Below are 16,856 nucleotides of genomic sequence, written 5' to 3' on the forward strand. Positions count from 1 at the left end.
ACCCAATCTCCATATCCCACCACCTCCCCTGATACCTTTCCCTCTGGGAGCATGGACCCAGGGTCACTGTGGGTTCCAGAGGTAGAAGGTCTGGCTTCTGTAATTGCTTCCTCGTTGAACATGGGCGTTGACTGGTCAGTCCATCCTCCCAGTCTGCCTCTCTCTTTCCCTAGTAGGGTGGGTCTCTGGGAACGCGGAGCTCCAGGACACATTGGTGGGGTCTTCAGTCCAGGGAAGCCTGGCCGGTATCCTGATGACATCTGGAACCTGGTGACTGAAAAGAGAGTAAACATACAAAGCCAAACAAATTTTTGAGCAATCATGGACACAAAGCTTGGAATAGTGGAGAGGAAGTGTTAGGGGGGTATTCACAGCAAACTCTAGTGTACTTCTGCTTTCAGGTATATATTTTGCATTAGTTTATGGATACGTGTGAACATATGCTCTCTCTCACAGAAACTGGTGTATATCTAGGTTTTGGGACTTTGTTAGAAAGTGAACCACCTGAGATGGAATTAGAGTATACTATGAAAGAAAAGGTCTCACCCGAGTAATGAAGCTGAAAGGTGGTCATTCCACACGTGAAGTCTCTGGACACAGTCTGAAGTGAAGCATGTTGAGGTGGCAATCGTTGTGTTGGTTAGGTTGTGATCGGCAGATGCAATATTATTTGATATGGATTGGAAGAGGGATATGGGAAAGTGGGCCCTATCCAATGGTTCCAGGACTGGGGGAAGTAGAGGCTCTATAGTGGAGATGTGAGGTTCCTGCTGTCTTAGGACTCAAAAAGACAATCGATAGTTAATGCCATCATCACGTTATTTGGTAATTGGGTTAACTTTGAAAAGTTCTTTTGTTAGGGTTTGCTGTACAGTATCCAGTATCTTGTATATAACTGTGGTATTGGTTGCTTCTGATCTACTTAGTCTAGGCTTTTGAGAGAGTTCGCATATCAAAAACACAGCCTATATATTAAAAAGACTAAGTCTGTGTTTTAAAAAACTTCGAGACGTACAATTAATTTTCCCCCTCTCATATTAATTAACTAGTGATTTATATTACTACATTTTACTAGGAATGTACATAAACACCATTCCAACCACCAAAAGACTGTGACCCATCCCTCCCACCCACTCCCACCCCCCACTGGCCCAGGAAGCTGCATGTCTACCCCTCACCATAGGGTTTTTACTTTGGTGCCCTACTTACAATTTGGTCAGGTCCTGCTTTTAGTTTCCCTTTCAGATCTTCTTACTCAACTTCTGTTGATGAGTGGGATCATCCCATACTCATCTTTATCTTTCTGACTTAGCTCACTTAACATAATTCCTTCTAGCTCTGTCCAAGATGGGTCAGAGAAGGTGGGTTCATTGTTCTTGATAGCTGCATAGTATTCCAGTGTGTATATATACCACAGCTTTCTCAGCCACTTATCTGTTGTTGGGCACCTGGGTTGCTTCCAGGTTTTAGCTATTATGAATTGTTCTGCTATGAACATAGGTGCACACATATCTTTTTGGTTGGGTGTTATAGAGTCCTTGAGGTATAACCCCAGGAGAGGAATTACTGGATCATATGGAAGGTCCATGTCTAGCCTTGTGAGAGTTTTCCAGACTGCTCTCCACAGAGGCTGTACCAATTTACATTCCCACCAGCAATGTAAAAGGGTTCCTCTGTCCCCACAACCTCTGCTGCTGTCCTTTTTGATGTATGCCATTCTTACAGGAGTGAGGTGGTATCTTAGTGTTGTCTTGGCAAATGCTAGAAGAAGTGTTGTCTTAATTTGCATTTCTCTGAGTATCAGTGACCTAGAGCAGTTTTTAATATGTTTGTTAGCCTTTTGGAACTCCTCTGTAGTGAATGTTTTATTCATATCCTCTGCCCATTTTTGGATGGGGTCATTTGCTTTTTTGGTGCTAAGTTTACTGAGCTCTTTATATATTTTGGTGATTAGTTTCTTGTCTGATGTATGGCATGTGAAGATCTTCTCCCATTCCGTGAGGGGTCTCTTTGTTTGTTTAATAGTTTCTTTGGATGTTCAGAAGCTTTTCAATTTGATGTAGTCCTGTTGGTTTGTTTCTGCTTTAGTCTTCCTTGCAATTGGGTTTGATTCATCATAGATGTCCTTGAGGTGTAGGTGGTAAACTGTTTTACCAATGTTTTCCTCTAAGTATTTGATTGTTTCTGGTCTGACATCCAGGTCTTTGATCTATTTGGAGTTGATTTTGTTTCTGGTGAGATAAAGAGGTTCGATTTCATTCTTCTGCATGTTACAACCCAGTTTTCTCATCACCATTTATTGAAGAGAGCCTCCTTCTTCCATTTAATCCTTTGGGCCCCCTTATCAAAGATTAGATGTCCATAGGTGTGGGGATTTATTTCTGGGCTTTCAATTCTGTTTCACTGGTCTGTGTGCCTATTTTTGTTCCAGTACCATGCTGTTTTGATGATGATGGCTTTATTATATAGTTTAAGGTCTGGGAGTGTGATGCCTCCATTTTTGTTTCTTTTCCTTAAGATGGTTTTGGTAATTTTAGGTGTTTTCAGGTTCCAGATAAATGATTGTAGTGTTTGTTCTATTCTCTTAAAGAAGCTTGGTGGAACTTTGATGGGTATTGCATTAAATTTGTATATGGCTCTGGGGAGAATATTCATTTTGATGATATTTATTCTTCCAATCCATGAGCATGGGATATCTTTCCATTTCTTGGTGTCAGTTTCTATTTCCTTGAGTAGTGACTCATAGTTTTCAGTATATAAATCTTTCACTTCTTTGGTCAACTTTATTCCTAGGTATTTGATTGATTTTGCTGAAACTGTAAAGGGAATTGATTTCTGGATGTCTTCTTCTTCAGATTTAGTGTTTGCATAAAGAAATGCCACTGCTTTTTGTACATTGATTTTGTAGCCTGATACCTTGCTATATTGTCTAATAACTTCCAGTAGTTTTCTGCTGGATTCTTTAGGTTTTTCTATGTATACTATCATATCATCTGCAAATAGTGAAAGCTTGACTTCTTCCCTTCCAATCTGTATTCCTTTGTTTCCTTTCTCTTGCCTGATTGCTATGGCAAGAACTTCCAATACTATGTTGAAGAGTAACAGTGACAGTGGACAGCCCTGTCTAGTCCCCGATCTGAGGGGGAATGCTTTCAGCTTCTGTCCATTGAGTATGATGTTGGCTGTAGGTTTGCTATATATAGATTCCACTATCTTGAGGAATTTCCCATCTATTCCCATTTTTTGTAGAGTTTTGAGCATGAATGGGTGTTGGATTTTGTCAAAGGCTTTCTCTCATCTATTGAGATAATCATGTGGTTTTTGGCTTTGCTTTTATTGATGTGGTGAATGACATTGATTGACTTACGGATGTTGAACCAGCCTTGCATTCCTGGGATGAATCCCACTTAGTTGTGATGAATAATCTTTTTCATATGTTGCTGTATCTGGTTGGCCAAGTTCTTGTTTAATATTTTGGCATCTATGTTCATCAGAGATACTGGTCTGTAGTTTTCCTTTTTTGTTCTGTCCCTATCAGCTTTTGGTATCAGGGTGATGTTGGCTTCATAGAAGGTGGAAGGGAGTATTGCTGTTTCTTCAGTCTTATGGAAAAGCTTAAGAAGTATGGGTACTAACTGTTTCCTGAAAGTTTTGTAGAATTCATTTGTGAAGCCATCTGGTCCAGGACTTTTGTTGTTGGGGAGGTTCTTAATAATGGTTTCAATTTCTTTGTCTGTGATTGGTGCATTTAGATTTTGTAGTTCTTCTTAGTTCAGTTTTGGAAGGACATATGCTTCTAGGAATTGTTGTGCATTATCTTATTGTAAGCTCATCATAGCTAGTGAATATATTTACTATCCATTAGTTTATTCATGGCAATTACATTGTCTTACATGCTCCCTTATTTGCACAGTTTGCCATTAAAAGCTTTGATCTAGCTACAAAATCATACAATGCTATGGGAAATTCAACTGTTATTTTTAATTCCATTTTTATTGGTTAAATAATAAAAAAATATATCTTATGACTCTTTAGGGAATTAACATTATTTACATAGATATTTTCTATATTAAGACCTCTAAGATCGTTTATAGTGGAAAATCTGAATGAATACATTAAAAGTGAAAGTCAGCTATGTATATATAATGTATGCTTATACCATTGCATGTATTTGTAAACATGCATTTGTAATACTATTTGTAAATCTGAAACTTTAAATCATTATTAAAGCTTAAAATGTACTTTTGAATTTGTTTCTCATGTTGGGAACCGATATTTAGATAATTTAGATAGTAGAATATGTTTTTATTGTTAATTAAAACTTCATTTTTCAAAATTATACAGTGTATACAAAGGCTCTTTACTTGCATTGAAATGAATAAAATAATACATTGTAATACCACATTTATTCTATATACAATTTTCACTTTCTTTAAAAGTCCTAGAAAAAAAAATAGCAACATGGCATACAACAACCATGTAAAATAAATTTTACTGACTTTTTAGTTTACATACTACTAATATTTACACTGAGAATAGATTTTTAGTTTCCTTTCTTTTACATTTTAGTGCCAGTAAGTACAAAAATAGATTTATGTTTCTTTTCTACATTTATATCTCAGGAGAAAATATGTTAGAGCATAATGGATTAAAATTAACCTTCTGGTCTCTTGATTTATTTGTTATTATATAATCCCATTTTCTTTGTATAAAGTGTGATGTAAACAATAACATGTTGATTCATTATCAAAATATTACTTTTTCACCTTCTGACTTGGGGCCCTAGTCAGGGAATCCTTTTACTCCTCCGTAGATTTGATTGGTTTAGACTTCTAAGCCCTCTCTCCACCATCACTGGTCACTTCCAACAGGAACATCAGCATAAGCCCATTTGAGAGCCTCTCCAGCACCTTGTCCTCATTATAAAGTAGCAATGGTAGGGACTGCCCCACTCTCCGAAGGGAGTTTGGGTCATCCTACCCTCCCACTTGTGGAAGACTGGTCCTGAAATGAATGCAGCCTAGAATGTTCCTAGCTGTGACCATGGATTGAGAGCTCATACTGAAAAAGTCTCAGAGGTTATACAGAGCCATGGGTCAGACTGATGTTTTAAACAGTTAATTGTATTTATATTTTCTCTTCATGTTTAGGAGCTACTTTCTGCCCTAATCCAGCTTTCTAGTTCTCTTCTCAACTCTGATACTACCTTCCCAGACAACATTTTAAGTCCACCTCCATGCTAACTATCAAGCTCAAACAAAAATCACTAAAGTCCCCCTCTTATCCTATGGTCTTGTCAGTGTTTTCATTTTATAAATAAAAGTTATTTAAAAAAATCACTAAAGTCATGGGTCCCTGGGAACATACCAAAAATGGACTTCCTCACTTCTTTCCTTCAAGTCCCTATTCTCATGTGCTCTATTGCTACTTTTTAATATTCTCTTTATTAATCATTTTGTCCTGATTTATATCTTACCACCTTTCAGCCAGCAAGTTCCTACTATGATTCCACCTTGAACTCCCTGGCAGACAACTTCACTAATGCATTTTGGAAATTCATCTTTCTAGTGCCCTACCCTCTAGAGAAAGATAGAAACAGGCTTGGGGGATGGACTAACCTGGCAAAGCCCATGTCCAATGGAGAAACAATTACAGAAGCCAGAACTTTCTGCACCCCATAAAGAATTTTGACTCATATTCCCATAAAGGAGAAATGTTAGAGGAAAATGACTAGAGGGCTCTGAACTCTAATACCAACAGGACTCTGAGAGAGAAGAGAAAAAAGAAGGAGGAGAAGAAGAAGGAGGAAGAGAAGAAGGGGAAGGAGGAGGAGAAGGAGGAGGAGGAGAAGAAGGAGGAGGGGACTCAGAAATAGCAATGGGTGTAGGTGTAATGCAGAAAAGAAGGCAAGACCATAGAAAAAATGCGAATATATATATATATTCGTCAACCCATATCTGTGTTCTTAGGAGAACTACTGCAGTTTCCAGTGGAGGGGATTGGGGACACAGAACTCTGTTGGTGGGAAAAGTTTGGAATTATATCCTTTTTGTCTTGTAATTTTAAAAATCAATAATAAATATATATCTTTTTAGATAGTACTGTTGAATACTATAGAATGTGCTTTTAAGCTGTACTTGAAAGTTACCATTTTATATGGTCAGTGAGACATTGCATTTCCATTGGAGTCAGCCAAGCTGTTTGTCACCAACACCACTTGGAAGGAGCTATGGTAGTGAAGGAAGTTTTGGTGCTGAATTGATTCTCTCTTTCTCTGTCTCCCTACTTGAATGGACAAGTGGCCTGAAGCAGTAAAAATGTGCATGCATGAATCCTGTCCAGCTTCTGTAAAGAAGCTATTATTCTTCCTATAGAATAGTCCTGGTAAAGTTTAAAAGGCGAAATTGCCATACACACTCAATTAATCCTTAAACATGACATCATTTACATTTCTCTCAGATTTTTATTTCCAAAATATATTATCACCAAATCAATCCTAATGAATTAAAGTGGGTCATAAAAATATTAAACAGAATTCAGCATGCTTGGAAAACTGTAGTTACTATGAACATGTTTCATTGAACTAATAGAACGTGCACATAATGTTTCCACTTTGAACATATTAGTATTAAAAATAAGCTAATGAATTTCAGTTATTAGTAAGATTAGAAATACTAACCTTTTAGAATCTTGCTACTTAGTCTGAGCTGTACTAAGAAACACTTTAATTGAAAATAGTAGCAAATCATTTATTTTTATAACTTTCTGGACTCTGGTATTGTCATTGGAGCTTGGTGCCTGCATGGTGATCCTAACATTCCTGGTGGCCATTTCTCTCTCTCTCTCTTTCTTCTTCTTCTTCTCCTCCTCCTTCTCCTTCTCCTTCTCCTCCTCCTTCTCCTCCTCCTCCTTCTTCTTTTCTGTTTCTTCTTCTTTCTCTTTCTCTCTCCTCTCTCTCTCTCTATATATATATTTCATTTATAAAGATAATATATATGAATAAAGATTCCATGTAGGTTTCAGGTATATGAGATATTTGAAATGAGATGTTCTACCTGCATACTTTTAAATTGATAGGAATTCTTAAGAATTTATGAAATTAAGATTGTAGAAAAAGAATTACCCTAAATACTTATTTTTTAAAAAAATAAATCCACTCACTTAGGACTTTTAGACAACTTGTCTTCTATTTTTAAACAAATAGATTAGACTGATTTTCTTCAACAGACACTCATGTCCTGCCATTCAATTACACGAGTGGTAAAATAAATTCTGAGAGATGAAATGTTTTTAGTATGATAAGATAAATCTATAATTGTTTTTGTACAATCTACAATGTGTAAAATACACAGCTGTCAAAATCTAGCTATTACATAATATTCTTATCTAATTTAACAGAACAGTTTGAATTTTAAAAAGTGTGTGTGTTTGTGTGTTCTCGTATATGCACCTGGTTAATGTAAAAATTTGAGCAATGCAATGGTTATTTGAAGATGGGATGGTTCCATTGCTGATCTGCTACTTGTTTCTATAACTATAAAAGAGCAAATGTTCAATTAATATGTGAATTATTTTAATAGTCTTAATTTGGCCTTTATCTGTAGTTTGTTGATGTGATTTCGCAGACATATGTAGCCGTCTGTTCTTTGGACCTGTGCGTCATGTGATATATATGAGCATATTAAATTTATTGGATCAGTTATTAATACAATCAAAAGTTTGTTTGCTATGGATGTATTCCAAAAAAGGAAGCCTTTATTATTAAAAGACATCCACTCTCTTGATAAATAATCTTTCTATATTTATACTTTATTTAATAGAATGGATTTTTTTTAAAAGCATATTATAAAACAGTTTTGTTTCCAGCCTTATAAATTTCTTTTCCCGAAGGCTTCCATGAACACCTAGTGACAGCAATTTTTTTCTTTGAAAAGAATTACAAAAATTCGGTGATGTATTACCACGTCCCTATGTAGACAATATTTTCCTTAATGTTCAAGTATCTTATATCACAGTACAATAAGTTAATTGACTCATTTCAAAGCCTGAGAAGTCATTTGTGCAAGCCTAAGCTCCTACACCCTTGATTTTTTTTTTTTTGGAATTATTTTGTACTAATATTTAAAAAACAAACAAACAAACAAAGGAACACTACAACTCTGAGATTTTAATTTCTTCTGGAAGAATTAGACTGATTAAAATTTTTGCTTTTACACCAACTTCCTTTTTATTCCTCTTTCCACTTTTTTTCATAGCTGAATTGTTACTTTTGTCTCTTTGACTTGGAAGTTCTTACTTATTTCCAGAAATAAACTCCAGATTAATTAATACTACCAGGCAGCTCATTAAGGTGTATGAGTGTTATATTTAATGCATTAACCATTTTCTCAAGACAGTCCTGCTAATAATATTTAAGGCTTTATCCCTAGTACTGTGTTTCTGTTGCCTCCAGTTTTAAGCATGACTCAGGGCTAAGGACTGAACGACCCATAATTATTTCCATTTGCCTCTGGGCAAGACTTATTTAGCACACTTTCTTTATAGTCACATGGTATAACTTTGGCAATTAATCTACATTAATTGTTCTCAATTTCATATGTTTAAATTTAAGGGCTTGTATACCTTTAATTTTAAAAGTATCAGCAGATGATTAATGTTGCCTATAATTAATGTTACATTTTTTCTAATACTAACATAAACAGAGATCATTTTTAAGAGAAATCCATTCAAACTTAATCAAGCCTCCAGAAAAATGTGAATAATTCATAAATTAATGGGAGAATAGACAACTGACTGCATCTGACCCTTTATAATTCAGAGTTGACCTCTGAATTCAGAGCTAATTTGTCGGTGTGCCACTGGTTCACCAGAACAGATATTTTAAGACTTCAGTTGTGCACAATGCTTCTTAGCTCAAAACTTCATGACTTCACATTTCTTCTTTTTAATATTTATTTATTCCCTTTTGTTGCCCTTGTTGTTTTATTGTTGTAGTTATTATTGATGTCGTTGTTGTTGAATAGGACAGATAGAAATGGAAAGAGGAGGGGAAGATAGAGAGGGGGAGAGAAAAATAGACACTTGCAGACCTGCTTCAAGGCTTTTGAAGCGACTCCCCAGTAGGTGGGGAGCCAGGGGCTTGAACCAGCATCCTTACTCTGTCCTTGTGATTTGTGCCACCTGCGTTTAATCTGCTGCGCTACCGCCGGATTCCCATGACTTCACATTTCTAACTAGAAAGTGACCAAGATGACAGCTACAGATTTGCAAAGCTATGAAGTCACTAGAATTATCACTTGGACTTCATTCCAACACAGTAATTCCACTGTTCTAGATGGCCTTTTTTTTCCTTCTTCTTTGACAAAGTATGTGATAGAGAGAGGAGGACAGATAGATTATAAATATAAAACAAAAGAAAGAAAGAGTGAGAGAGGAAAAAGAGGAGAAGGAGGAGGAGGAGGAAGAAGAAACCTGCCGCGGTTCTTCACCACTTACTTATGAGGGGCACCAGGGATTTGAACCTTGATTTTCATGCAAAGTAATATGTGAGCTAAACTTGGTGCAACTGGCCCAGGACTTTTTTAAATACCCCGGTCAACTCTTTATTATCTCCATTTTTTAAATTAATTATATTTTTTTGTTCATTTTGGATAGAGATAGAACTTGAGAGGGATGGGGAAGAGACGGAGAGAGAGAGAGAGAGAGAGAGAGAGAGAGAGAGAGAGAGAGAGAAAGAGATCTGTAGCCCTGTTACACCACTTGTGAAGCTTTTACCCTGCAGATAAGGAAAAGGGGTATGAACACAGATTTTTGAACACTGTAATACCTGTGCTCAACCAGGTGCACCACTACCTGTCTCTCACAACACAATTGACCTTAAGGGATAAGCATGCAAGACTAGTAAGATTTATTCTTTAAAGCTACCCCACTGTCCTCACAATCCTTTGCTTTGGTGCACTACTTCCAATTACTGAGTGGTTTTATCTGGGTGTGTGCCAAAGAACCAACACTCTTGATACTTTATCAAAAATAATCATTTTGAAATAATTCTCATGGGCTTAAGGTAATCATCTTGTAATGAATTAAAGCTTTCACTTTTTTTTTTTTTTTTGTCATTTTCATTCTCAGAGATGTTTTACCATTCCTTACAACAGTTAAGGGAACAAGATTGGGATATGAGATTTCTATTTTAGCTCTATTTTTTTTTTTTTTTTTGCTAGGTTGATGACTTTACTAGCTCTCAATTGTGTCTCTATTTTCCTATGCCCAGAAGGGAAGTATTAAAATTTACAACATAGACTATAAGCTGATCTAATTAGGTAGTTATTAAATGATTAAATTTGGTATGGTGCCAATCACATTTACAGAGACTATGTGCCTACCAGACATATAATTTAAAATATGATAACTGTTCTTTGGTGTCTATGTCAACTGCCCAATTGTTTTGTTTAGCTGAACTGTTGCCATGTTTTTGTATTTCACCTCTGTTCTCTCCCTGCTGCAATGGTCTTTGTGGACACCTGAAACATCTCCTGCCTTTACTTTTTTTTTTTTGTAATTCTTTTCTCATTGGTTCCTCAAAATACTTTTCGAGAGTGCTTGATGGGAGTTGGGTGATAGTGTAGCGGTTAAGTGCAAGGACCAGCATAAGGATCCCAGTCGAGCCCCCAGCTCCCCACCTGCAGGGGAGTCACTTCACAGGCAGTGAAGCAGGTCTGCAGGTGCCTATCTTTCTCTCTCCCTCTTTGTCTTCCCCTCCTCTCTCCATTTCTCTGTCCTGTCCAACAATGACGACATCAATAACAAGAACAATAACTACAACAACAAGAAGAAAACAAGGGCAACAAAAGGGAAAAAATAAAGTACATTGAGTTTTATTTCACTCAGCTCTTTCCTTAAAAATATATGTACACATTTATTTTCCTTCAAGCCCGACACACATTAGTTTGTGTAAAATATCTTGCACTAACTGATATTTGTGATAAATACTTATCTGTATTTTCAAGGAACATGGTAAATGACTCAATTTACTATGCTATCCCTGTCAAAGTCAGTGGGATTCTGTTTCTGGTCACAAAACCTACTTTTGGGAGCATGTGTGGTTCTTAGCATCCTCTGTGAAGAAACTCAAAGTCCTGGTCTTCTCTATTTGGTCTTCAATCCATGCCACAATTGTCCATTTTTCCATGGCAATAAATGCAGCTTTGACCTCCCTTTCTCAATTTGGACAACATTACAGGCTTTTATCTAGATAAAAATGTGAGTATGTATATTGATGAAAGGGCCTATAATGAAAAGTCAATGTGAGCTGCATGTGATATGTTGTTATCTGGCTGATGTAAGATTTTTTCCCCTGGTACACCCTATTTTTTTTATTATAATTAGTAATTTAATAGATATTTATAAGAACTTCCACCTTCTGTACCCCATAAAGAATTCTGGTTCATACTCCCAGAGAGGGATAAAGAATAGGGAAGCTTCCAGTGGAGGAAATGGGACACAGAACTCTGATGTTGGGAACTGTATGGAATTGTACCCCTGTTATTTTACAATCTTATTAATCATTATTAAATTAATAATTTTTTTAGAGTAGAGCATAGTCTGATCTGGGAAACATTCTTATTCCAACTGATGGGAATAGCTTAAAGGAGCAAAAAAAAAAAAAAAAAAAAAGCGTCACAAATATAATTGCTACTCCTCTTCTCTACACCCCTTCCCCTTAACACACACACCTAAGACACCTGGGAATGTCACTTAATTTGAAAATACAGACTTAGTATATTTAACCAGGTTATACTGTCAATCATCTCAGTGTGGGAATCTAAGGATTCCCTGAGTAGGGTCTCAGAGGATGGGATGGACTAGTATTGACCCAAAAAGGTCATCATTAAGTGAGCCCTTTTCCAGCTCTTGCCCTTTTCCAGCTTTTGTACCCTTCCCCCCCTTTTTAAAAAAATCTGATGAGCCTATACTTTCTCCCAGTTGTTAAGGCATTGAGTGTCATTTGTTGTATCCAAACCAGTATTAGGATTATGGGGTCAGTTAGGGAGGAAATAAATTTAATATTTTAGTGGGGCTTAAGTTAACCTTGAGTTTTTTGCTAAATCCCACCATTAAGTGATAGATAGTATAGTAATAGTATTTACCCTTTCCCTTTTGGCTACTCTCACTTTTCACATGATTTCAAGTTCCATCTACAATGAGAAAAAAGACAAGGTTTTGTCTCAGTGTGGATGAAACTTGAAATCATGTTTTGTCTTTTTCCTACATTTAAGTCACTAGGCTGAATTCTGTGAGAAATACAAAGAATTGTTTTTGACCTTGCATTCATTGAGATTTCTTCCATCTCAGTGGAAATCATTGGATAGATCTAAATTGTAGTGGATTCTTTTCTTTTCCTCTTACCAGAGTACTGCTCAACTCTGGCTTATAGTGGTGCAGAGGATTGAACCTGGGACTTTGGAGCCTCAGGCATGGGAGTCTCTTTGCATAGTCATTGTGTTATTTACCCCCACCCTCAAATAGATTAATTGTGTAACACTGTAGTCACCTCTCATTTGTGACATAAATTATAGTAATAGGAAACTTAAATCCACAGGGTATCTTCAGATTTCAAACCGTTAACTTTTGGTTTTAAGATTTTTCTCTTTATCTTCTTTCCCTTAACTCATTCTTTCAAGAAATAATAAGTTGATTTGCATTTCACTTCATTAGATATAAAGGGTAAGTACTCTATGATAGTAAGAAATGCATCTTTGTCTAATTGGAATCACTTTATCATTAGTTATTTTACTTAATCATTCATTGAGAAATAGAATAATAACAAAACAACCTTTTGATATGAAAGAAGAATGAAACTAAAATGGTCAAAATGCACGTGAACACTAGAAATTGACCAGCTGGGAGTCAGGTGGTAGCACAGGGGGTTAAGCGCCCATGGCGTAAAGCGCAAGGACTGGAGTAAGGAACCCAGTTCAAGCCCCTGGCTCCCCACCTGCAGGGCAGCAGGTCTGCAAGTGTCTCTCTCTCCCTCTCTGTCTTCCCCTCCTCTCTCTGTCCTATCCAACAACAGCAATAATAACTACAACAATAAAACAATAAGAGCAACAAAAAGAATAAATAAATAAATATTAAAAAAAAAGAAATTGACCAGCTTACTGGAATTTTCTCTTTTTATTATTTTTAGAGTAGCCTCATTCTTATCCAGCTACTTCTTGGCAGCTATGCCAATATGCTAATTTATATGAACCATAACTCATACTACTTTATTACATAATCTCACTTTGAGGTGTAGAGCTTTCACTTGTTTATTAAAGTACTATAGGTCCAGCAAGTCAATTTCTCCAAGTAGTGCTTCTGTTTTGTCGTGCACGTAATCTTGGATGGAATCCGGCTCCTACCTCACTGAGGACACCTTGGTACGGTGGTATCTTTTTCTTCCTCCCTCTGTCCCTATGAAAAAAAAACGTAACTCAGAGAGGTGAAGCCCAGAGACGGTAAAAACAAATTGGATTTTTCTTCAGGAGGGCCTGGTTAATGTTACTGAAGAATTTCATTGGAAACTAAGACAGTGGGAGATTAGGTGTCTTTGCTGATACTAGAATACTATTACTTTTTTACTAGTGTTTAGTTTTTATTGTTGTTGTCGTTGTTGAATAGGAGAGAGAAATGGAGAGAGCAGGGAAGACAGAGGGAGAGAGAGAGAAAGATAGACACCTGCAGACCTGCTTCACTGCCTGTGAAGCAACTCCCCTGCGGGTGGGAAGCTGGGGTTTGAACTGGGATCCTTACGCTGGTCTAGTACTTTTATATCCAATCAGCTGGCAGTAATATACTAGCCTCCATTCTTAAATGCTTGTTAGACTTCCTCAGTGAAACTATTTAGACTTGGAAGCTGGTGGTGCATGGATTGGTCACACAAATTGCCACGTGTGAGGATCTGAATTCAGGTTTCTGCTCCCCATCTACAGAGGGCTTCCCCTCATGAGTGGCAGAACAATGCTACAGGTGCCATGCTGTCTACTTCTTCCTTCTCTGTCTCTCTAATTCTAACAGATAAAATAAACAAGAGCATTTTTAAAAGATATGATTTAGACTATGTTTTCTTTTATTAAGACTATTACCTATACAATTTTTATATGTCAAATTGACATATGGCTATTCAAATTATTTGTCTCATAACTTTTTAAGCTTATATTATTCAAAATATTGGCCCATTTCATGTAAATCATTAAAATTTTTATTATAGCATTAATTTTGATATTCCTTTAGTATTCTTTATTTCTTTATTTAAATTTTTTGCCTCCAGGGTTATCCTTGGGGCTCAGTGCCTGCACTATGAATCCATTGTTCCTGGAGGCTATTTTTTCCAATTTTGTTGCCCTTGCTGTTGTTGTTGTTGTTGTTGTTGTTGTTGGATAGGGCAGAGAGAAATCAAGAGAGGAGGGGAAGACAGAGAGGGGGAAAGAAAGATAGACAACCCCCTGAAAGTGGGGAGCTGGGGGCTCGAACCGGGATCCTTACTCTGATCCCACTTAACCCAGTGCGCGACTGCCTTATTAACACAATTTATAAACATTTTTTAATGTTGAACCCAGGACATATTATATCATATAATAGAATATGAATTAAGTAGGACCATATCAATCTCACTAGCAGGCAAACAGTATGTTTAGTGTCAAAGTCCTAGGTGCCAGAGAATTCAAATTCCAGAGCGCCTCTGTTTAGTCTTGCCTCTTGACTTTGATCTGCTGTAATTATTCCTCCTATAAGGTTGAGCTTGTATTTAACAGCTCTTTCAGTCTAATTTACTTTTATTATGCTGGAATAATAATAACTACTTTGTTAGTTTGTGTTAGGGTAAGAAAGAAAGGGGAACTATTTGGTGAAAATAGCCTAATTAAATCTCATATTTAATGAGATAATATTTAAATGGTCCTTATGTCTTGAAGCCATAAATTTTGTGTTTCTCCAAGAGGTAGCTTTATCTCCTCAGTCAATTCCTCCTCTCACAGCATCCTCAGTTTATTTCCTTGGAGTTCTCAATTTATTACTACGCTTTCTTCTTTTCTTGTGTGAGCAAAGAAGACTCTTTGTAGCTCAAGTTTGAAGTATACCCTTTCCAGACAAGATAAGGTTTTGGCAAAACTTTTATTTAGAAAAGGCTCTTGGTACATTAGTTCATAATTTCCCCCTCTTATCAGAACCAAGAGAGGAATTTTATTCTATAAAAATCTAGTGTATTTCCTAGCAATACAACCCACAGAAATGCAGAGGCCTTAGCACTATAGCCTCAGTATTCTTTCACTTATGCTAGTTTACACTCAGAATTCAGTTTTATTTTCAAAATTGTCACTTATGCTTCTCTACACATTTATGGCCCCAGAAGTAGATTTGAATATAACCCTCGGTCTATCTGTCTTTCAGAAATTTTGAAGAGGTTCTCAGCTCCTTGATAAGCTCAGGAAAAGTCATCAATTTTCAGTTTAGTCTGCTTTTTTTTTTTTTTTTACTAAGGACAAAAGTGACAGCTTCCAAATTCTCTACTTTTAGAATTGGAACTGGAAATCATATTCTTTTACATGGAATATTTCTTTTACAATTATTCTTTTAGCATAAAAAATTCTGGAAGTATTTAACATTTTAATTTTTGAATAATTTTTATGTGCTTCATTTCCCGTGGTAAACCTTAGCTCAGTGAAATGTTTTCAAGTGTCAGTGAAATTTTGTGCAAGGTTAAAATAACTTTTAAATGGCATATAAATCTACTGTAATACCAATGATTTTAACAATCATAGTTGTTACAGCAGAAACAAAAAGAACAGAACCCTCTGAGATATGTATTTTTTTAATTTAGAAATCAGAAGAAAGACTAAACAATGGAACTTCTTCCTTAAAGGAAGTCTGTCCACTTTGGCAAGTCTTACTTTTCAATTATCTTTTATAACCTTCTCTGGATTTGAAGCATTCTTTCTGTCAAACACTTTGCTTGAGATTAAGCCATAATGAAGAAAACAGGAAAATGGTGTCTCCCTTCAAATTATTTAGTTTCCAGTGAGGTAACTATAGCCTTCATGTCAAAATCATACTGTCCAATTATAGTGCATATTTAGCCTCACAAACCTTGCTGGTTTCTGGAATGATGTGCAATAAAGAGAAAAACAAAAGCACTATGATAAGATCTTACTACACTCAAGAAATTGCCTTTTAATGTCTGATATGATATAAATATTTTTCAACAACTTTTTCTGGTGGTGGCGTTTGGATATGATTCTCTAACAAGTCTTATAACTGATGAAATTTTATTTTATTTTAGATAGAGATGGAGAGAGAAATAGAGTAAAACTAGGACTGGGTTGGTGTTATTGATCCAAGGTAAAGCATTCTGGGGAAAGAGTACAGGGAAAGAGAGGTGGTGAGAGAAGAAACTTCCAAGTTCTGGTACATGTCTTTCAGAAAAGGATTTAAGCTAGGGGTGACAGTATTTTGCACTATCATAGTGAGATGGGAAATTGTTACCCATGTGCCAACAACTGTACTGTAAATCATTAACCTCCCAATGAAAAAGTATCAAAGGAAAAACAATAAGGGCATTGATAACTTTTATTGTGTCCAATAGGTTCCACTCCCTATTACTCTTTGCCTTGAGTTCAGTGACCCAAAGAACTGACTCAATTACTACTGAAAATACCGTGTGTCTCACCCTTCACAGACTTCATGCCTACAAATTCTTTTTTTTGTAATTTTTTTCTTTTATTGAGTAAGACAGAGAGAAATTTAGAGTGGGAGGGGGAGATAGAGAGGGAGAGAGACAGAGAGACACCTGCAGACCTGCTTTACTGCTTGTGAAGTGACTG

This window comes from Erinaceus europaeus, chromosome 11, assembly GCF_950295315.1.
Source record: "Erinaceus europaeus chromosome 11, mEriEur2.1, whole genome shotgun sequence".
Taxonomy (NCBI): domain Eukaryota; kingdom Metazoa; phylum Chordata; class Mammalia; order Eulipotyphla; family Erinaceidae; genus Erinaceus; species Erinaceus europaeus.